At 36.5% G+C, this 23,723-nt stretch overlaps 1 protein-coding gene across 2 annotated transcripts in view; it reads left to right on the top strand.

The window, feature by feature from the left end:
- The first annotated feature begins 4,422 nt into the window (after positions 1 to 4,422).
- Positions 4,423 to 23,723, top strand: part of LOC129240290 (facilitated trehalose transporter Tret1-2 homolog) — a 121,407-nt gene continuing 102,106 nt past the window's right edge. Inside the window, exon 1 of one of the 2 annotated variants that reach the window (XM_054875998.1) lies at positions 4,423 to 4,996. The gene's annotated coding sequence lies outside the window, so the exon portion shown is untranslated. The remainder of the gene's footprint in view (positions 4,997 to 23,723) is intronic. The other variant, XM_054875999.1, reaches the window with a different exon arrangement.

Genomic DNA, 23,723 nt, shown 5'->3' on the forward strand with positions numbered 1-23,723 from the left:
GCCAGATATAAGTAATTTTATGGAGATACCTCTCGCAACTTGTAAGCTTCTCATTAAGGACGCATTAATCAGGTCTGCAAATCAAAGATGGATTAGCGTTAACACCATGTTTGCTAGGCAAACATGGCCAAGGCTAAATTTACGTCTGATCAAGAGTATTATAAAACTGAGTAGACTTCAAGTCAGGACCTTAGTAAGGGCCCTCACAGGACATTGTCTCATAGGAAATCATGCAAAGAGATTAGGCGTTTACACGCATGATTTCTGTCGTAGCTGCAGAAATGAGGAGGAGTTGGAAACAATTCAACACCTTTTTTGCAGATGCCCAGGTCTAGCCAGAAGCAGGAACCGATTTTCAAAATCCTACTACTTAACGAATATAGATAATCTATACATTTTAGGTATCAATAACCTTTTACGCTTTGTCAAAAGCTCAGGATGGTTTAATATGGAGAGGGAAATGTAGCTCAGCCCCCGCGGTTCACAACGGACCCATTTCGTTGTGTAAGTGGCATCGTTGTCTCTATGTGCGATGCGGCTGCCAAACCTAACCTAACCTACATTATGGAAGTTATGTAATAGCAGAGCCACTTTCCGGCAGCTTTCGGATCGCTTTAATATTGGTAAAGGAGCTGCGCATTATCTTTTTAACAAAACAATTAAAGCAATACGTAACTTGAAAATCGAAATAAAATGGCCATCTGTTGAAGAGCAACAAACAATTATGACTGAGTTCGTAAACACCAGAGAAAACCCGTTTCCCTTTATAATTGGTTGCTTAGAAGGAACGCCCTTTAATGTATCTTTCAGCTACTATGACCGGGAAGGGAAATATCCCGTTCAAATGCTGGTAAATACTCCGAATTTATTACTCTCGAAGTTTCTAAATCAATACCTCATAGGCCATAAATGATAGCCGATTCTGTTTTTTGGATGTGTTTATTAGCTATCCAGGAAGCGGCCACGATGTTAATGTCTGGAGAAGTAGCCCAATATTTAATGGCATAACATGCGGCCAACAACAGCTAGCACCAAGTGCAGTAATACGAGTATTGGGTGACTCCGCAGACCCTCTTTCAAAATCCTTGATGGTTCCTGATGTGATACTAGCTTGTGCTATTTTACATAATTTCATTTTAACGAAAGCTAATCCTTCAGAACAAGCGGCCGCCGTGGCCGAATAGGTTGATGCGTGACTACCATTCGGAATTCACAGAGAGAACGTAGGATCGAATCTCGGTGAAACAGCAAAATTAAGAAAAACATTTTTCTAACAGCGGTCGCCCCTCGACAGGCAATGGCAAACCTCGGAGTGTATTTCTGCCAAGAAAAAGCTCCTCATAAAATATCTGCCGTTCGGAATCGGCTTAAAACTGTAGGTCCCTCCATTTGTGGAACAACATCAAGACGCACGCCACAAATAGGAGGAGGAGCTCGGCCAAACACCCAAAAAACAGAGGGTGTACGCGCCAATTATATATGTATATATATAATCCTTTAGAACGTACTGAAGAAATGGCAATAGAGCAGCCAGGCAACATAGAAGCCTCCGGTGAGTTGGAGACACTTCAAGATTCTTCAACATGGTCCTCCGAGGAAGATATAAATGGAATCGACGGAAGAAGTTATCTAACAACTCTTTTTCCTCATAAACTACCTTTTTTTGTAATGAACAATAAATAAAACAAAATAAACTTCATATATATGAATTCAATTTAAAAAAGGTACTTTTCACAGCTTCGTTCGATATAATAAGAAAATTAAAAATATGAAAAATAAAATTACTTGTTGAGCCATTGGTTCAAAATTGATTTTAAGTCCAGAAGCTTTTTTATTCTCTCTTTCTCCAAAGCGAGTTTTTCTCTTTCTACAGCCAAGACTTCATCGTGCCGGGCCTGTTCTTTTATCGCCTCATCTTGTAAAAAATTCATCATTTCGTTGTTTCCATTTGTTCGGGACTGTCCGGTTTTACGACTTGAGGTTGGTGGGGAATTTGATGGCTCAACATAATTTCGTTCCGTTAATGGCGTCATTGGCAGCTCAACTGAGCTTTGTAAATTTTCAGTGGGCACATTGATTGAGTGCCTGGTACCGTATACCTCATCAAATTCCTCGTAGTGAAGCCATGATGTTGCTTCCCTACCAGATGCATTATTTCTTTTTTATATGTACGTTTGTATGTGATTAATAGATTTGAAAACTTTGAAACCTTATTCCAGAGGACGCTCTTCTTCCTCCTTCCCGAAGAGAACTTGCTTTCCATGCTCAGTCTTACTCTGAGCAGCAATTTCACTTCGGAAGTACCTACTAAAATAATCGCTAAAACAAAGAAAAATATAATGAAATACAGTTTAACTATCTTATTTCAGTAAAAAGTGCAAGTAGAAGTTTCAAGGGACTACAAGATAATGTGGGTTTTTACCAATTCTATTCGTTTCACTCCTTTTCCTCCATACAAAGTGCAAGCTCTAATTTATTATCACATGGAAGAAAAAGTCTAGAAAAAAGTTGCCATAAAACAATGGTATTTCGTATTGCTACACTTCAATAGGCTATAAAACTTCATCTTCTTATTGATTGGCGTGATAGCCGCGTACGCGATTTTGACCAAGTTTTACAAAGCGCGCCAGTCATTCCTTTCTCGAGTTAATCGGCGCCAAGTGGAGCCAAGTCCATCTCCACCTGATATTTCCAACGCAAAGGAGGACTTCCGCTCCTCTGCTACCACCAGCTGCTAACGCATCGAGCCGAAGCGTTTGTATCCAGTCGGAGAAATGACCCAGCCAACGGAGCCGCTGGATCTTTATTCACTGCGCTATGTTTATGTCGTTGTAAAGCATCGTCATTGTTCCATCGCCTACGATACTCGCCGCTTTCTCTCAAACACTCCAAGTGACGACCCATCGGATATTGTCATCGTCCAAGCTTCTACGCCATACATTAAGACGTTCAAGATGAGAGCCTTGTAGAGTGTTAGTTTTGTTCGTCGAGAGCGGGCTTTACTACTCAAATACCTATTTAGTCCAAAGTAGCACTTGTTGGCAAGAGATAAAAATGGCTATAAAACCGCATACCCAAAAAAATTCTAAAAGTTCAGATTAAAAAGTTTAAAATTTGGTGGAATTTTGAAAAAAAATTAAAAAGTTTGTACAAAGTTTGAAATTTGCATTGTATGGTTATTATTATAGAAAAGGGTGGTTAAATTTCAAGGGCCGATGTTGAATGTAAACCACACCTAAACGTCAACGACACCGTTGGACTTCTTCCTTTGGGGTTATATGAAAGAAAATGTGTACGTCGATCAGCCAGCAACAATTCAAGAGCTAAAGGTTGAGATAATTCGGCACATTGACGGCAAAGAACCTCAATTATGCCTCAGCGTTATCGAAAATTTGGACCATCAGATGGAGGTGTGCCGCCGAGGCCGCGGCGGCCATTTGGCCGATATTTTGTTCCATACGTAATTGAACTATACCAATATTATCATAATAAAGAGAAATGATAATAATTTCTTAAAAAAATTGTATTTTGTTCAAAATCAACACCGGCCCTCGAAACTTAACCACCCTTTATAAACTATACTTTTATTTAATATTAAAAGCAGTGATGTACTTACAATTATACAACGGGGTGTATATGAGAAGAAAGTACACGACTTTGAATTAAAAGTGGTTAGGGCAAGTATAAGACGCCCACCAACGTCTGGGTTTCATGGCTCCATTTTATGGAAAAAATGTGTCATAACTTCTATTTTAGTTTCTTACTTTTATACAGACATACATATTTATATTTTATCGTGCATATATTCGTTTTTTGCATTTCTCGTTGTCTTGTGTCCTTTGTCTTTCACATTAAACGTGTTATATAAATTCACACATACATGCATGCATGCATGTATGTAAATGTAAGTACATATGCGCTTTAATCAATATTTGGTAGTTTTTGAGCAACCCTCAACCCACTGTGCATTTAACAGATGAATGTCATTACCGATGTTGTTGTTTCAGCTGAAACCTTCTTGTCCACTTGGACTGCTTACCAACACATACCTGCTGCTGAGTATTTCTGTGACGAAGCATCCCGATTCGAACAGCGAGAAAAACTAAAAACAATTTCTACACACTCACACCCACAGAAATGCATATGCATGTGTGTACATAAAGCGAAATTTTCCGAGATAGCGCCCTCAACCTACAGCGCTGCTCCAGCAAGAACTGCAGCGCCGAAATCGAGAAGAAAGTATTCACGTAGTCATACACACACGCCAAGCAGTTTCGTGACGTTTGCAGAGCTGTTGGATTACTTGCGGTGAGTGTGTGTGTGTGCTTCTCTGCTTAACGAACTGACTGACTATTTGGCTTGCGGTTCGCTGACTTGCTGGCTCGGTGCGGCCTCCTCGAGCGCGGTCACACAACAACAGCCAGCACAGTCGTCTTTGCGAGTTCAAATACGTTATACACCGTCAGTGCGATACAACACTTCTACTCTGTAACACATCCAACAGGCTGCACGGACGAATTTCAAGTGTTTTAATTTCGCAGAATCAGAATCCTGCCGCCGTTTTATTTAATATAAATCACATACTTATATTTATATTAAAACGCGTTGTTTTCGGCGCAAGAACTCATTGTGTGTCGGCTTTTTTTTTTGTCTTTTTGAATTTTTCGAAAACAAAAGTGCAATAAGGAAATACGCTTTTGTTTTTTATTGTTTCGAAATTCCGCAAAAGCGTATTGAAGACAAAGAAGTCCGCGCCAATTTATTCGCGATTTTATATAAACGTTAGCTGAGCATTTTTTGTTGTATTTCGTTTTTATTTTTCATTTTCGCGCAAATCACGTTTATTGTTTAAGTCTTCCAAAACGTCCTTTAGCGAAGCAAATCAGAACGTGTTGAAAATTAAAAGACTTAAGAGAAGCAGAGAACAACAAATAATAAACGAATAAAAAGGCAGAAGCGAAGGTCAGACAATAAACGTACAAAAAAAAAGTGAAGGGTAAGTACCAACAACTACTGTACAGTTGTGCCAGCCCTAATTGTCGCCTCACTCTTTACATATGTATGCATATGTGTCCTTCTGTGCGCCTGTCATAGTGCCCAAGGGCGGCCCACGAAATAACGCGCCAACTTTTCGCTGCCAAAACTTACTTACCTATCACGTCTCCGAGATACTAAGTATTTTTTCCATTCTTATGAAATCTGTGTGAGTTGAAAACAGCAATTGTGAGAAGAGGTCATTGTTGTGGTAACGAACATTGCGTTAAAAGAGGCTATGCAATTAGGTAATTGCGCCCATAAAAAAGGTTATGTTATCAAACATTTTCAGGTAAATTTAAACTATTTACTGGTTTCAAGGTAAAAAACAAAAGTCAGTGACAAAAATAAAAATTATTTATTTTTTGTAAGAGCAAAGCTAGTTTGGGGATTTTACTACTTCAGCGATACTAGGCGCATTGAGTGGAGACATACACGATTTTAGTACCATTTCATAAAGAGTTTTTCTTAAGAGAGAATATTAGGCTACAGCTGCGAGTGATTGATATTTGGGGGGAGGTGCTAAGTCAAGTTAAGTAAACATTTGGGTTCAAAGTCAAATTTATGTATTTATTAAAAAAAATCAGTAAATAAAAAAAAATATTTTAATTAATAATAATAATAATCTAGAAATGCAGTAGTTCTTAATACTACGACTAAGAAAACCCGATTATTATTTATTTTAATAATTCAATTAAAAATAATTTAAACTCATTATTTACTTACATCTTTCATTTTAATGTAGGGAATTGTAAAAATTTTGCCAGTAAAAAAAAGGAAAACATATTTAAAAAAACGTAGAAAATAGTTAAGCTATTCATTTCAATTCAATTCATTTATTTATTCATTTAATAGTATTAGTGGTATTTTGTGTAAGAAAAATCACGGCCAATAGGATTTGAAAGCAAGTTAAATTCTCTTAAAGTTCTAGAAATTGCGGCATTGGAGGCCTAATAGAAAGAAAATATCATGATTTCGTAAGCTTCACTGAGGAATATTGAAATTAATTTCCATTAGTGATTCTGCACAGCACCTTCAAGTGGAGAATCAAAGTGTGTTTTGTTGTGTTTCTCAAATTGAGAAAATTCTAATTGAAAACTTGATTCCAACTGTTATTCTCCAATTGGTTTAATATGAGAAATAAAAATAATATGTATGTATATTTGTTCTTTTTTTCTACTCTCTGATGCTAGCGCTGCGTTAGTTTGTAAGTTTATATTATAATAATTATATTGTTATGTAAACTTTTACAAAATAAAAAAATAAAAATAGTTTTTTCTTGATATTGCTGTGAAATATAAGATAATCGAAGGCAGGCCTATAAGTGTTTTAATATTCAAGTGTGGTTTACGTCAATTAGACACAATTTTCGAATTGAAGTGCTTTCGATTTAATTCGTGATTTTGGTGAAAATCTTGCACGAGCTTTCAATATTAATGCTCCTTTTAGCCAGTAAATGACTGTACAACAAACAAAATCACACACAGACTTATTCCTTGCCAAAACTGAACGACGCTTACCGATTAGCTAGCTAAAAAAGCAAAGTTTGTCCGGGAAAATTGTCCTTTATTTTTCTCTTTGAGCGCGGCGCACTTCTCCAACTTTTACTTGGCTCACGAAGGCCAGACGAGCTAACGGGGCACATCGTTGCAAAGGTGTGGTCAACATTAGACCGTTAACGGTTGTCAGTGATTTTGAAGGAATCAGCTGATTCGTTGCTGCAACTGCGGTCATGATAGCTGTTTGTTTACGAAAAAACTGATACAATGTTTGAGATATACGAAAAAATCAACGCAGCCTCCTCCACTCGTGTTACTTCATTAATGACTGAAGAGTAGGTAGCTGTCCCACGAACTATTATTTTATGCAATGCATGCTTATAAGGTTCTCTGAATTCTGTGCAGAATATTATGGTTTTTCCACTAGTTTCGTCAACATTCTTCACTCTTTGTGAATTCATTTGTCCAGAAACCAAAGTGACAAGTTATGAAGATATGTTATGAATTTCATCTCACGCTCTCTTCTACAATGTAAAAGTTTTTGGTCACTGTACGAAATTCTCCCTTTTCCATTTTCATAAAAAAAATATACGATATGTTCTTTACACGAATATAACCCAAACTCAGACTTATCAGCTGTAAAACATTGTAGTTTAGTAAAAAAAAATTGATTTTATATATTATTTGCGTTCATTTACCTACGTCTTAAAATTTATTTAAAAGTTCAGTCAATATTTATAATCAGATTATATGGTAAGTTGAGTGAATCTGCTAAATTATTAAAGGCTTTTGAAGAACTGTCCTCGGTAATGGAAATACTCTATGTGTCATTGATTAAATTTAGTTTACTGCCCTCGGTAATGGAAATACTCTATGTGTCATTGATTAAATTTAGTTTACTTATTGAGGTTGAAAGGGCCAGAGATGCGGTTTCGATCACCCGTATACGATCGGTTTACTTCACTTCGCTTCACATTTATAATGAAATTGGCACTAAATGTGACGACTGCTTATCCATAAAAAACATGATCTGAAACTCTCATTTTCACCTGTGTACTGAGAACTAATATCAGTTTATAGGAATAATAAAGGAATTTTTTTATAAGTTTCACGCAATTTTATTTAACTAGAAGAATCACAAGAATTCCTTAAAATTGATTTAGATGCATTTCCGTTGCCCAAGTTATACTTTCCAATCGTATTATCTTAAAAATTTGGAAAGTTTTTGTGTGAAACCTCAGAATTCTGTTAAATTCTCTCAGATTCTATAAGTAATAATACTTGTGACTTGAGTTTAACGCAGCAATAGTACTATCTATAAGTCTTCCTATGTTCCAAAACTGATAATGGGACAATGTGGTAATTTACAACTTTTCCTATTTGTTTCTTCGTCCTGCACCAGAAATTTGTCATAATACCGCTCGGGAATCCGGCTCGATTCGGAAAAATATTTTTTTGAGGTTGGTAGTGGCGTCTTTATATTATCACGGCGGTCGTTATTGGGCATATCGAAAACATTATTGATAAATGTTTGAGCGACTCTGCTCAAGTGATAAGTAATCAAGTAATCATGAAGCTGGAAATAAGAATTAAGCTGGACATAAATTGGTTCGTTCCGGTAACGCGAACTGTCTATTGTGAAAACGTACATACTCATACATTTATTTATATAAAAATATATTATCTGGGTCTTATGCGTCGCTTGCGTTAAGATATTCGCCAAAAAAATTCCAGGCAACTCCGGAGACACCATTTTGAAAATCGAGTTGGAATATGGTTCCTAGGATTGGGAAAATGGTGGCATACTTAAGACTATTTTTAATTTGAAGGGGAATAAAATAAATGGATTCCGAAGCACAAATAAGTCCTACAAAATGTATCAACCAAGGCACCCTTTGATTTGCTCACAAATTCAGAGTATAGGTATTCACTGTGAGTTTAAGTCTTAGTGACGTACAAAATACAAATGCGATATTAGGCCCCTTCGATTCGCCACTTCTCTGCTCGCTATCTCTGGTCTCTACTCACTTGACTAAAAAATTGCATTTGAAAGCAATAACAAAGTTATCGAGCAAGATTCGCTGCTAGCGAGTATAGTTATACCTCATAAAACTATTTTCAATGCTGCTAACTCTCTTTTCTGATATTTGGCAACTCTCATAAGAACTTTGCGAATTCTCTTTTGGTGTTGCCTGTCGTGCTCACACCCGCAGCTCCGTTGCTTGCAATTGCTGAGCATCACAAATGACGAGTAGAAGCAACAAATGTTTCCCTATATGAACGCGGTCTCACTTATACTCATTAAGTGTTTTCGAACAAATATAATTTTTAACAGCTCTTTTACAGTGCTTCCGATATATGTATATTTATACCAGCTGCTTAATCTCTTGGCCACTCGCTAATACATAGCGAATCAAAGGCGCTTATTAAGTAAACTGTCATTGGTTCAAAATGCATTTCTTTATCTTTAATGCAGGCCCCGTTTTTTTTCAAAGAAAAAAAATGCAATACATATGTTATTGTTTTAAAAAAATATGTATGTATATTTGCTCTTGATGCTCATTGATTGGTTTTTTCATATAATATCGCGAAAAGACCTCAGGTGAGGCCTTTTGCTGATTGATTTCGCACCTCATCAATGACATTTTTTGAAGATGTTATTTTTGCGCCCTGGTAATTAAATTCCATGACCTGCTCGATGCTTTTGCCATATTCTATTCAATGGTCAAGTAATAGTAGCTGGTTTCGATTTACCACCTCTGTGCTCGCTAGAGAATTACGCTGCTCGCCAAGTAAAATATTTGTATATGAAAAGTGCAAAGTGCAAAAGTTTAGCGACTTTGTCTGCCATCTTAACTGATTAGCGCCATGCTGAAACCAGTGCTTCCAACTATAAGTGGATTATTTTTTTATTTTTTTTATGTTTTTATTATATTCTTCTCACCAAATTAATTTATTTAATATACTTATAGTATTTATAAAAATTTGATCGAATTAGTTATCCGTCTTAACTCTTAAACTAACAACTTTAGGCGGGTGGTGCAATAGGCATTTTTATCTAGATTGAATAATTTTTTTCACACTCAATTTTATTGTTGGAGTGAGTTTTAATAGCCCTTTAAGCAATAAAAGGTAAATTTTTTTGACAATTCGTATGTCAGCATTCCTTTGAGAGACTCATGTTTTTTTAAAATCGCTAAAATATTCCCAGTACTGAAATTTTTTTTCAAGTAAGAAAAGTTAAGGATTTCTTCATCTTTTTAATTTTCATTTATATTAAGTGCTTGATGGTTTCTACGATTTTATATTAAACAAAAATTATTACAACTAATTCTCTGTTTGCACGAATTTGTTTTACGCGAATTTGATTTAACACGAGTTAAAAAGAAAAACAATATATTTATTCACACGAAAAAACACGACTTTGCATAAATGAATTAATTTTTCTTGAATCTAATAGAGCAAATAGAGTGAAATTTTTCGTCGCATGTACGAAGCGTTTAAATTAGCCTCAGAAAAAGTTTCTGAAACTCGGTGGATTTTACTTTTGCCGTTAAATAATTTATTTCTTATAATATATTTGATACATTAAACTCTACACATTTTTTTAACATTGTTTCACCCAATTCTCTTTTTACACGAATGTTTTGGGAACGTAACTATCGTGTAAATAGGGAATCAGGTGTATGTGGTGAAATATATTATAGTATTTTAGATTATATGTAATTACATCTAGAATTATCCCAACATAGGATTTTCTTCCGGAATTAATTGTCCATCTTAACCATGGATATTGTTGCATTTAGCACTATGGCATTTATATATTTATATGTACATACATATATGCATATGGCGGCCCCCGTAGCCGAATAGGTTGGTGCGTGATTACCATTCGGAATTCAGAGAGAGAACGTTGGTTCGAATCTCGGTGAAACACCAAAATTAAGAAAAACATTTTTCTAATAGCGGTCGCCCCTCGGCAGGCAATGGCAAACCTCCGAGTGTATTTCTGCCATGAAAAAGCTCCTCATAAAATATCTGCCGATCGGAGTCGACTTGAAACTGTAGGTCCCTCTTCCCACAAATAGGGGGAGGAGCTCGGCCAAGCTCCCAAAAAAGGTTTTCGCGCCAATTATATATATATATATATATAATATATATATGTTATATAATATATATATATGTTATATTAAACTGTTGTTTTTGAGCGTTTCATCTACTCTCTACTTGTACTTCTACACACAAATGTTTTTCGTTACTGTGAAAAAATTACCTTTTACTTTCCGCAGTCCATTAAACTTAAGCGCGATGAGTGTGCAAAAAATTAACTGTTTCAGTAGGTAGTCGACTGTCATAGCGCGCTGCCATAACTCAGCCGAGCTAATGGATTGATGTACATATGTAGACGTATTCGCTTGCTTTGTGCTTAACAGCAAACACTTTATATTCTTCAAATCCTTTGTCAGCCGCCCAACTTTCTGTTGCTCTAAGTCCTTCACACTGACATCTTCCAGCTTATATAATATTTTCGCCGCGCGCATTATCATCTCTACGCTTGGTCTTATTCTTCGAAACTAATTGAGAATTCTAAAAACGCATTACATGAGTAAAGAACTTACCTCCTAAGTACATATGCATGTACGTATGTATGTATATAAAAAAACACTTACGTATTAACTGATTACTCATGCAAGTAAGCTACTTGGAGTGGTCCACCTTCGAAAGGCACGAAATATACACCTAACCGCTTTACGGGGATTTTTATCAAATGCAATAATTATCTGCATTGCCTTTAGCGCCACCATACCCGCTTCTACACGTGAAAAACAACCAAATTGAAAACAAATATCAATCAGTGCTAATAGAAGGAAGTTAACGTCAAAGCGTTTATATAAGAATCACATTTCACTGCCAGAATTCGAAAGCACTCAGGCCGAGATGGGAAATGCCTATTGCAGCAAAATTACAATAGACAACAAAAATGTGAATGGGTCACGTGGCAGCGTCAACGGAGAAAGAGGCGCGTTGGTATATCAAACAGCAGCAGCGGCAGCGTCGACCACTGACACTGGGTTTCATAATTGCAATACTCTATTTTCCGACGTGTGCCGGTTATTTGTTGTTATTGTTCTAAGTACATACATCCATATAAATTTTGTTAGTTTATGCAGGGTGAGTGATAAAGGGTATGGGCGATGTTTGGGGGAAAGGAGGAAATAATTTAAAATGCAAAAGTGCACGCGTGTAATGTTTGCAAATAGTTTAACACTTGGAATATAGCGGGTGTATTTTTTAGCTGCATGAGAACTATCGATATTGACAACTGTAATTTGACAGCCGAGAATGGCATATGTGCGGACATTTCCGTTCTGTACGGTTAGACAAATCATCATGAATTTGAATTTGAATGAAATTTACTTATAAAATAATAATAATAAAAAAAAATAACATAAATATGTTCGTGAAGTTCATAGAGCCAAGTGTTGAAGAAGACGATGTTGATTCCTTCTTCGACTACGTTGAACATTTTGCGTAAGAGCCTTGGTTTGCACCCTTATAAAAAGCAGCTCGTGCAAGAATTGAAGCAAAGTGACCATTGTTTGCGTCGCATTTTTGCCGTTTGAGCTCATTTAGATTTATTATTTAGATTTATTTGAAAAAGCAATAAAACATTAGATTGATCGAATGGACCATGTAGCTCGCAGCTGCGGCGGACATATTCCGGAAATCATATTCAAAATGCCGTGAAATTATTTACCAGATTATAATAAAATAAAATGCAATCCAACAATATTTATGTTTTGTATTATCATTCTAAGATCTCAAGCTCTCATAAAAACACCCGATTATGTATTAAGATATTATACATATATGTGCATACATAAAAGTTTCAAATTTGTATCTACACAGGCTAGAGGTGCCAATATTTGCGGAAAATGTTGGTCCTGGGATTTCGGGATCGCGAGACTCGCCTTGGAAGAGAACTTTTTTAATATGAATAAAAATTCAATATGTGAAAATAATATATTTTCTGATACGTGTATAGTTTATCAAATACACACCCTTTTTGAGTGTTTGGCTGAGCTCCTGCTCCAATTTGTGGTGTGCGTCTTGATGTTGTTTCACTAATGGCGGGACTTACAGTTTTAAGTCGACTCCGAACGGCAGATATTTTTCTATGAAGAGCGTTTTCATGGCAGAAATACACTTCAAGGTTTGCCATTACCTGCACAGGGGCGACCGCTGTTAGAAAAAAATATATATTCTATCATTTAATGTTTCATGCACGCAGATTCGAACCTATGCACTTCCGAATGGTTTCTTAGTTACAAATATTTTTTTTAAATGTGGTACCTTGTTGAGAGTACGTTCAGATTAGCAGTAAAATTGACAATCAGCTATAAAGACTTTTTTGAAAGGTTTTTCTCCATAGAAATTGGTTTGGTGGAATATTTTAGAGTTTTTGGATTGTTTAATTATTATTTAAGATATGAAGAAAAGACAAGGAGGAGGAATAGTTAATTAAATTGTGAAATTTGCTACTAGTAATATACAGTTGGAGGAAATCCATGACCGACGTCTATTGAGGTTGCAAAATATTGTGGCAGCAATACGCATGCGAAAGTCGATATTACATTTTATAATAAGCAATAACAGGCAGAAGCGCTTAAGGACACACGCTTACTTCTGTAATACAAATGCATAAATAATAATACCTAACAAACATTTTATACGAATTATGTCTGCAAACCTCTTTTCTTTGCCGGTGTCAATTTTATTTTGTTTTTTCTTTGACGTTTCTCCTTACATTCGTAAGTATCGATAACACAGAAAACAGGATTGTACGAAAAAAGTGTTAATAATTTAGGATTATTTTATAATCTCGGATTTGGGGAGAGAAATTTTGTATGGTTAATCTCGCTTTTTAATTACGGACTGGGAGTTAAGCTCGAAAAAGTAGATAATCTAGTTATACATATATGAACCTATCATAACAAAGTGTTTGCTAGACTAATTTTGAGTCTCTGAACATCAGAATGAGCTTCATTTATTTTTGTGTCAGTCGGAATAGTACTTTTTTTAACAAGAATGATAGAAGAAGATTGCGCCCATCAGAGAGTGCGTGACGTCACGTTTGCCAAGTAGTGCAGTGTTGCCAACCATTTGCTCTTCACAATAAATTTAGTGCTTTTTTATACTCAAAATGCGACAATTTTTAAGTTTGGTGTTTGTTTCTTTTTGTTTTTAATTTAAGGCTACCGAAACTGTAAGTTAAAAAAAATTTATTATTAAACAAAGGAAGGTTAAACAAGGTCACTCTGAGAAGATTTTAGTGCTAATAAAAATTTGTTAATTCTTATAAAATTTAGTATTTTGAAAGTGAAAATTTATTTTTCTTTTCCTTTTGTGGTTTCGTCCGGTCCTCAATCCTTAGTGGGACATAGGGCATCAGGAGGTGTATTCACAGTAAAAATAAGCAATAAAATACCAGAAAATACTGAAAAAACCATAACGACATTTTTACAAAAAGAGTACTTTATTTTGTTAAATAACCTGAAATACAGCAAATAAGAGTTTCTTTTAACAAAAAAACTCATAAATTAAATTATACATTTCCATAACACATTAATTAAAAAAACACACATTTTAAACACAATTTGTCACGCATACAGAGTTCTTTAAGTAACTCAATAAAAATTTGGTATTTTATTTTCTTTAAATGCGCTTTTATATCCAAAGCTAGGCAACACTGCAATAGCGGGACATAGATTTGACTGCTGAAAGGAGAAGAAGAAGAAAAAGTTGGAAATTAAAAATGTAAATAAAGCGAGAAATGTCATATTGGCTGATAAGAAATATAAAAAAGCTTATATCACACGCTTTGAGGTGCTTACTATCACAATTTTTCATTGCACATTTCATTTTTCCTTATTTTTCACTTATACCTACACTTTCACGAATTATTTTTGCGTAAATATTCACTAAAACGTTTGGTTAATTAAGGCAGATTTCAAAAAAGAAACGAATATTCATAAACATCAACAATAACCGCAATCATGGGCAATGTGACCAGATCTTAAAAAAAAAGTAAAGTTAAATAAAACTAAGTGAATTATTGAACTAATTTCAATTAGAACATATTACAAAAATTTCAGAATTTCAGAAGAAATAACTAAAACTCGGAGACTAAATAACAAAAAAATTCTAAATCAAGTTACGAAAATATTAATCTGGCCATATTGGTGCTAAAATCACGTCACTCATTGTCAAATTCGCTGAGAGCAAAGTAACGGAACCACGATAGGCACCATCTCATTATTCTCTCCATCGTGCTTTTTTAATTGCAGACGTTTAAATGAAAAATACGACATTTTGAACCTTTTTCGGAAATTGTTCATTTTTATTTATTCATTTTAGTTGATAAACTTTGTAAGAAAAAATTAAAAATTTTAAAATGAAATCCAATTTTGTTACGAATATGTAAAAGCTAAGCGAATTGTGAATTTAAACGCCTATGATTCATTGGCCGCAAACAATTTATATTCGACTAAAAATAAGGCGAATCGTTAACGCTTTTGAGCTGATTGTAAAATTATGGCATATGAATACTTACTGCTGTATTCTGTAAGTGTATTTAACTCAAAGCTTACGCTCAGCGGACGCTAGTAAATGTTTTTTCAGCTTGGCTTGCAAAAATTAGTAAAAAAAGAGTTGATTTATTTGTAAATATGACTAATGCAGTTTTTAAATTTAAATCAATTTGCTCCATAAATAAATTAAAACAAGTTTCTTGGAAATTCAAAAGCTTTTATTGTGATGAAATTTTTATTAGAACACTGTTTTTCTTTTAATTCGATATTTAAGATTTTCGGGATCCCGTAACTAATATAGGCTAATCGCCTCGATTTACGGGACATGAAAAACACCGGGATCCCGAAGCTAGCATTCCTAACGCAGGCAAAGGTGTAAATAATAGGCGTGTGTCTATTCGTACAAAAAATAGTAAACAAAGTGTAAAATCTTTCGTTGTATGTCTGTTTAATGTTTGTTGATTTCTAGCTTATCGTATATTTATTTTACTAATATTTATTTATTTACGTATAGAAATTATTTTAGCATTAACAGCTGTAAGTTGAAAAGAAAACTAATAAAGTGATAAGCGTTTTACTAGAAAGAAAAATAACACTGACAGCCTAACGAAAATCTACACGGCTGCATATGTGGATGGATGGACACCCTGCGGGGAAATGCAATGCATGCAAATGTATTTCTAATGACTTGAGGTTTATATGATTCCCGTATAAGCAACTGGTTGCGTGAATTTTACGCGCTAATCCGCTGCGTCCTACTCTCTAATACCAATTTCTACTGAATAAATCACATAGTAAGCAATAAGTCACTTATTAGCTAATGATTATGGTGATTTCATTAACCGGTTAGAGAAACAGTTTTCAGTTTATTTTTATTATTTTGTCTTGAATTTACTTTTGATTTCATATGATGTTAAATTTCGAAACTTTCGACTCTTGAATCAGCTCTGTATGGTTGGTTTAACATACATATATTCTTAATAACGCCCCACGAAAACTGGTAAAATCCATCTTCCAGGCGGTCAATTGCCATTAAAGCTTCGGCTAATTATTCGATTTGTAGATCTTTCATACTGCCCGCAACAAGTGTCGTGTATGCACATCTTTGCAATTTTCTTTGAGAACATATACACATAGGAGAGCTTCGTGTGTTCTCAATCCATTCCTCAAGCCGAATTGGGAGTATCCGATGGCTTTATCGCACTAGGCACATATTGGCCTATGCAAAATGTAAAAAAAAAATAACTAAAGAGTGATTCATTAAGCTGATCAAGCGATACTCATAGCATTTTTAGTCTAAGGTTGTTTTGGCAAAGTGATAAAAACAGATTTTAACCAATCTTAGGGGAACTGCCCAGTATCATATTTGAATGAATAATGAACTATAAATTTAATCCGCTATTGCATTTTCGTGTATTTAAGTAAACGTATAGTACGTTCTTTGGCTAAACTCTTAAGACATATAAAGACACATAGCGAGTGCTTCGCAATCGGCGAAATGGTATTAGGGAGAAATAAATTTTGCTGAGGCTTTTCCCTGCAGGGGTTTTTTTTTTTTTTTTCATGGGCGTTGTGGTAGCGCGCTACCCTCAAGTGGCCCTTTGAAACCAGGACAAGCCTGTTGTTTCGTCGAAACTCCGCACCCCACGGGACAACCGCCAGGTATTACATCGTGGGGGGGAAGGGCGAGTTAGTCGCCGGTCCTTCGTCGTATTCTCTCGAGGGTCCTTAGTTTTTTCATGGTCTCTGCTATGACATCGCATGCTGCCGTCCAGTTTTCCTTGCTTTGTAGCATGGATTGCACGAATGTATCTGGGTCGTAGTTTCCTCCAAATATTCGCCGAAGCTTCGATCTAGATCCATAAAAACGCTTGCATTCGAAGAATACGTGGTGAACGTCTTCTATCGCGTTTACGCGACAGTGATCGCAAGTGGGATCCGATTCATGTTTGAACCGATAGAGGTATGCTTTGAAGCATCCATGCCCGGTTAAAAATTGCGTCAGATAGAAATCCACTTCTCCGTGTTTTCTTTCAATCCAGCTTCGCAAGTCTGGAATGCAGCGATGTGTCCAGCGGCCCTTCGTTGTGGTATTCCGTTTTTGCTGCCAAGCTTGGGTGCTAGTTTCCCGTGCTACGATGCGTTGCGTTTCACTGTCGGCCAATACTGCAGCTTCGTTTGCCAATATCTCTATTGGATACATTCCAGCGATAACCAGCGCTGCTTCTTCTGAAACCGTTTTAAAGGCGGAACAGACTCGAAGCGCACATAAACGATACGCCGCCTTTATACCGCGTAAGTAGGAAGGATGTTGCGTAGCCATGTACCAAACAGGGGTGCCGTATAGTATTTGGTTCTTCACCACGCCTGCTAGGAGTTGGCGCCGCCGTTGTTTTGGCCCGCGGGTGTTTATCATTATTCGCGATAAGGCTGCTACAGTTGCTGATGCTTTTTTGGCCGCATACTCCAGGTGAGTTTTAAAAGATAACCTCTTGTCTATAACTATTCCCAGATATTTAACTTCTGGTGCTGTCGTGATGCTGTGATTGCCAACTTGCCAACTTGTATCGTTGCCACCTCTACTTTTTTCCGGCTCGATATGAGTACGGACTCCCTTTTTTGCTCGGCGAGTTGAAGGCCGTTTTGCACCAACCATGAGTTAACGGACGCTATGGTCCGATTTGCTTTTTCGCAGATGTCGCTCAGTCTCTTCGCCGTAATAACTACTGCGATATCGTCCGCAAATCCGATAATGTTGGCACCATTGGGTATATTGCCCTGCAGGGTACATACTAAATGCTTGTGCAAATTTGTGCACATATTACAAGGTGTGTATGAATATGTATATGTATGCATGTGTATTGTTTTACGAAGTTATCGGCCAGTCACAATATTTTGAGCTCATTCAATGTCAATGCTTTTTTACAACTTGACGCTTTGTTTAAACAAGTCTGCACATTTTTTGTGCGCATTAAATGACTTTTATTGCAACAACAATCGTTGCTTAAATCACCGGCCTTATTTCTCTTCTTTATTAACAGCGTACTTTCCACATGTTTATCAATTTCTTTTCGACGCCTGCTGTCACTGCACTTGAGATGTTTTTTACTTGAAGTATGTATTAATTCACTATGCTTTGGTATTTACAACAAACACATGAGGATGTCCAAAATATGCTCACAAGGTCCGCTTTTATTCCTTTCAGACAGTAGCTGAAAATTCTTTTACAGAAAAATATATATATATTAAATGTATTTATGGATTAATTAACGTCTCGTCCAAAACCATGTTCATATGCATATACATTAGGCCGGGTCGATTTGTGGGGAGGCAGAAAAATCGCCCATTGCTCTGTGAAAATCATATTCTAGGGATCAAAATAAGAAACTTTGCCGAAGGAACCATACCTACTTTTTAGTTTCTTTTCTCATGTAAAGGCCAAAAATGATATTTTGAAATGATTGTATGGGGAACCCCCCCAGGGGAGTTTCAGGGGGTGTGCCACTGGCATGGGTGGATCGGCCGTCCAAAGGTAGTGGGGGTCGGTCATACATTTGGACTCGATTGGAGCACTCTAAATGGGTCAAAGTGGGATTTTGCGTTCGACTCAAATTGGGGGACATGAGAATTCGTTTTATAGGTATGGTTCCTTCGGCAAAGTTTCTTATTTGGATCCCTAGAATACCATTTTCACACAGCAATGAGCGATTTTTAAATCGGCCCACCCTAATATACATACTTATATATACATATATTTATTGAATGTATGTATGTAGATGGAACTCTCAAGCAGCATTGGCAGCATCTTCAACCATATGTGTGCCATGCGCTACCAAAAACGTTTCTGTGCCCCATTTTTGCGACTGCTCTCCTTAAAAAAAATTTGGAAATTTTCACGAAGTAGAAAATTATGAAAAAAAGCAATTCACCGTTAAACTTGCGCCAGCCTCGTATTGCTTGGGTCACTCTTCATCCCAAATATGACAATTTTGCTTAGTGACCTATCCATTAAGCCGAAAATGGGCCTCACCGCTGAACATAATTCTGGTTCCAAAATGCGGACCTTCGGCGAGTTTTTCAAGAGCCCAACAACTGAAATTATGACGGCTTAGAAGATCGCCCGGCTTCAAAACCTGGACTAGTTGTATTTTATACGCTTTCAAATCAAGATCTTTGCGTAAAATCGCCCAAGTAGTGCCGTAAGATAGGCCAAGTTGTTGAGATCGGCGAATCGATTCTTCGGCAAAAGTCTCATTTACAGCCGCAATATTCTCTTTACTTGGGGCTGTACGTAGCCTAATTGGTCGAGTATCATCCAATATTGTAAAGTTATTCTCAATTTTTCCGTTAGTTTGCCGAATAGTGTGTTCGGTAGGACGGTTATGGACACCATAAGTTGACCTGAGTGGGCGATGAACATTTTTCACCGAGCGTGGATATTTGTAATAGAATTGAACAATTTGTAAATGTTGTGGAGGCGTAAGTCTTTCCATGACGAAATGTCAACGAATACTGAACAAATTATCTATTTAGTTTGACAGTAGACACGCGTGGTCAGTCAAAAAAACCCTTTTGGAAAAAGTACCTCCCTTTCCTATAAGTCTTATTTTACTCGTTTTTTTATGTCGGCTGAAGCTGCATTTTTACACATTTATTTATTTCTAAAGAACATGTAATAGCTACTATAATTGTTGGACAGTTAATTATAAATAATAATTTATCACAAGTACAATACAAATACCTGAAGTTTGTACAAACTGACATTTCCAATTTATTTTCACACCCAAGTAGTAATTTTTCACTAGAAATCTCATGCGAGTGCTTCGTAAGTTGGTATCATAAACAGTAAGCAGTGTATTTCCCCGCTTAAAATACCCACTGTGCTGTTTAAATTTTTCAAGAAATTTCATCAGGATTATTTCAAACCGGCTCTAACTGTTTCTTGATTTTCATAGAGTATGAATAAAATATTAATTATTGACATTGATAATTACTGTGAAAGCCACTACTGCTAAGCTCAATACGCATTTGACATTATTATTTTTATGTAAACACAATATATGTATGTATGTGTGCACATAGTACTGCATATCAGTGTTTTTATTGAATCCGATTCCAGTGAGCGCACTATATGTTCGCTTAAACATATTTATAGGCTAACAAAAACAAGTAAATACAGTTTTCTGAATCACTAAAAGCATTCAGAGCAATCCAAATACCTTCGCCCACTCGGTTAAGTTATTATTTTTGTATATAATCGCTGTAACTTGTTGATTCCCGGCAATATAATCACAGGCTGTGCGCCATGTGTGGTAAATATGCGTGGTACATAACTAACTAAGTGTACATACGAGGTGTGTTCAAAAAGTATCGCGAATTTTATGTTTTTTCAAAAATTATTTATTTATTCATTAATATCTATTTTGTCCCCTTCAAAGTAATCCTCATGAGATATTATGCACTTATGCCAACGTTTTTTCCAAGCTTCGAAGCACTTCCAAAAATAATTTTTTTTGTCTTGTGCAGCTTCTCCTTCGATGCCGTCTTTATCTCGTCAATCGTAGCGTAGCGTCGCTCTTTCATAGGCCTCTTCAGTTTCGAGAACAACAAAAAGTCACAGCGGGCCAGATCTAGGGAATACGGTAGCTTGGCCAAAAAGTCGCGCACAAGCAACGATATAATACTGTGGGCAAAAAGTAGGGTGAATTTGGTTGTAAAATGAAAATTCTTTATTTATTATTAACGATTCTTCCAATGCCCGAAGCATGCCAAATAGTCCATTTAGTCCATCCGGTATAGCCATCAGCACCTTCTTCGATTCAGCTTTTATCTCCTCAATCGACTCGAAACGCTTTTCCCGGAGTGGTCTCTTGAGTTTTGGGAATAGCCAGAAGTCACATGGAGCCAAATCAGGCGAATACGGTGGTTGCGGAACGATATGCGTGGAATTTTTGGCGAAATGGTCACGAAGAACGAATGCAGTGTGAGACGGTGCATTATCGTGATGCAAAAACCAAGAGTTGTTGGCCCATAATTCTGGTCTTTTTAGACGAATTGCTTCACGTAAACGACGCATAACGCTCAAATAATATTCCTTATTAACAGTTTGGCCAGGTGGAAGGACTTCATAGTGCACCACACCACGAAAATCGAAAAAAACTGTCATCATGACCTTTATTTTTGAACGACTTTGACGTGCTCTTTTCGGTCTGGCCTCGCCTTTAGCACGATATTCGCTTGACTGGTCGGTTGTTTCAGGGTCGTAAGCATAAATCCAAGTCTCATCTCCCGTAATCATGCATTTGAGCTTGTCCTGATAGTCTGAAAGCATTGTTTCACACACATCAACGCGACGACTTTTTTCCAAGAAATTGAGAGTTTTCGGTACCAAACGAGATTTGACTTTTCGTAGGCCCAAATGGTCTTTCAAAATGGTTTTCACAGATCCTTCTGATATTCCGATCATATCAGTAAGGTCTTTAACAGTCAACCGATGATTTTTGAGCACTAACTCCTTCACTTTATTGACGTGTTAAATATATTACTGATAATGACATTCACATGAAAGTTTGTCCAGATGCTATTAACAGTGCTGCCAACTCATGAAAAATTAACTAGAGTGAAATTTTAATCCCGCGAAGTTTGACAAATAAATTCACCTTACTTTTTGCCCACAGAGTTTGAGCAGGGGCGTTATCGTGATGCAAGAGCCTATTTTTGTTCTTCCACAAATCCGAACGTTTCTGGCGGATTGCTTTGCGCAAATTGCGCATAACTTGCAGGTAATATTCCTTATTGACCGTTTTACCCCGTGGCAAGAACTCATGATGCACAATGCCCCTGCAATCGAAGAAAACGGTAAGCAAAACTTTTACATTCGACCAAACTAGGCTCGCTTTTTTCGGTCATGGTTCGTGCGGCAGCTTCCATTGAGATGATTGAGCTTTGGTTTCCACGGCAAATCGTTGAAAAAAAATCGAATGGCACGAGTCAATCGATATGTCTAGGTCCTCAGCAACTTCTCTAACGGTGATTCGACGATTGGCCAATACCATTTTCTTCACTTCATCAATCATCTTCAATTTTCGTCTGTTGTTGAAGTGTTCGAGCATCCGGCACGCTTTTCGTCGTTCACACCTTCTCGGCCTTCTGAGAACACTCTGTACCATCAATAATCGTTGCTTTGGTCCAAAGTAGTCAACATTCGGAATGCATCCGCGCACTTCATTTCGTTTTTCACACACAATTTGATACAGGTTCTTTGAGCCACCCTTTTGAATAGGTAAAAATCGAAGAGGAGCCGAAACACGTGCAAGCAAAGCAGCTGTCAACAATTAACCGAACATTCAAAATGGCCGAACTCGTCGACATGAGTGACGACGACGCCACAAAAAAATCGAAATTCGAATATACGTAACCTGCGAAAACTTAAAATTCGCGATACTTTTTGAACACACCTCGTACATAGCTATATTACTTTTGTTTCACGTTGATTGCAAATGCTTATAAGCGATTTTGTTTTTCCTACTCACGGGAAAAATGTACATTTTTTTACTTAACACAATTCCGGGCATTGGTTGATTAGTTAAACAAGGGCGCCTGCAATAAATATTTTGTATCTAATAAGAACTCCGAATAAAATAATATAGTGCGCTGGGGGCGCAAGTTACAGGCGGAGAGAAAAAGAGGTTGGTTTTTTGGAGGCAGAGAACATTAAATTAACAGCAGTTTTTGTTTGTACAGTTCTCGCTCGCTTCCTTTAAGCTCAGCTTGGTTTGGCATCTCAGCGTGAATAGACTCGCTCAGGAGTAACGTTGGCAAATTTATTTTGAAAAACAGCCATCATTCAGTTGAAGATAATTTTCATTTACTAAAAGTAGTCGTAAATATCCACCGAGATTGACACAGTGCCAAAAAATGTATTTCCACGTTTTATGAAAATAATTCACTGGCAGCAAACTATTTTTCAATTTTTTTTTAATCCATTGAGATCTGCTTTTTAAACATTAAGTAAATTTTTACAATAACTTAAAGCTATTTAATTCATTTCAGAAAAAAAATTATGGATTACATCCAGTGGTGCAATCATTTACTAATTTTATGATAAATAATAATTTAGACTAATTCATTATCATATGACCTTTTCTTGAATCTGGTGAAGTTTAAGGGACTTGCCCATATTTCTGTTATAAAAGGGTTTGGAGATAGCGACTGGTGTTGTGTCTTGTGTGATGTGGCATATTTTCTTATTTCTTCAATTATTGTGGGTACTTTGAGATCACGATGAATTTGTGCATTTGTGATATAATAAGGAGCGTTTGGGAACATTCTGAGGTTTTTCGACTGGAATCTTTGCAGTATTTCGATGTTGGAGTTAGCTGCAGTGCTCCAAAGTTGAATGCAAGTGAATATCGATTTCAGATAGCTGAGTAAAGTGAGAGCTTACTTTCGAAAGAAACATGAGAATTTCGACAAGCATGAGAGTTTTTAACAAATTTAGGCTTCTCAGTTTTATTCCTAGAGCCTTCACTTGGTGAAAATATGGGGTTTTCATGTAAGTTTGCTATCAAATTTTCCATTTTTCTCAAGTGGACTTAAA

This window comes from Anastrepha obliqua, chromosome 3, assembly GCF_027943255.1.
Source record: "Anastrepha obliqua isolate idAnaObli1 chromosome 3, idAnaObli1_1.0, whole genome shotgun sequence".
Taxonomy (NCBI): Eukaryota; Metazoa; Arthropoda; class Insecta; order Diptera; family Tephritidae; genus Anastrepha; species Anastrepha obliqua.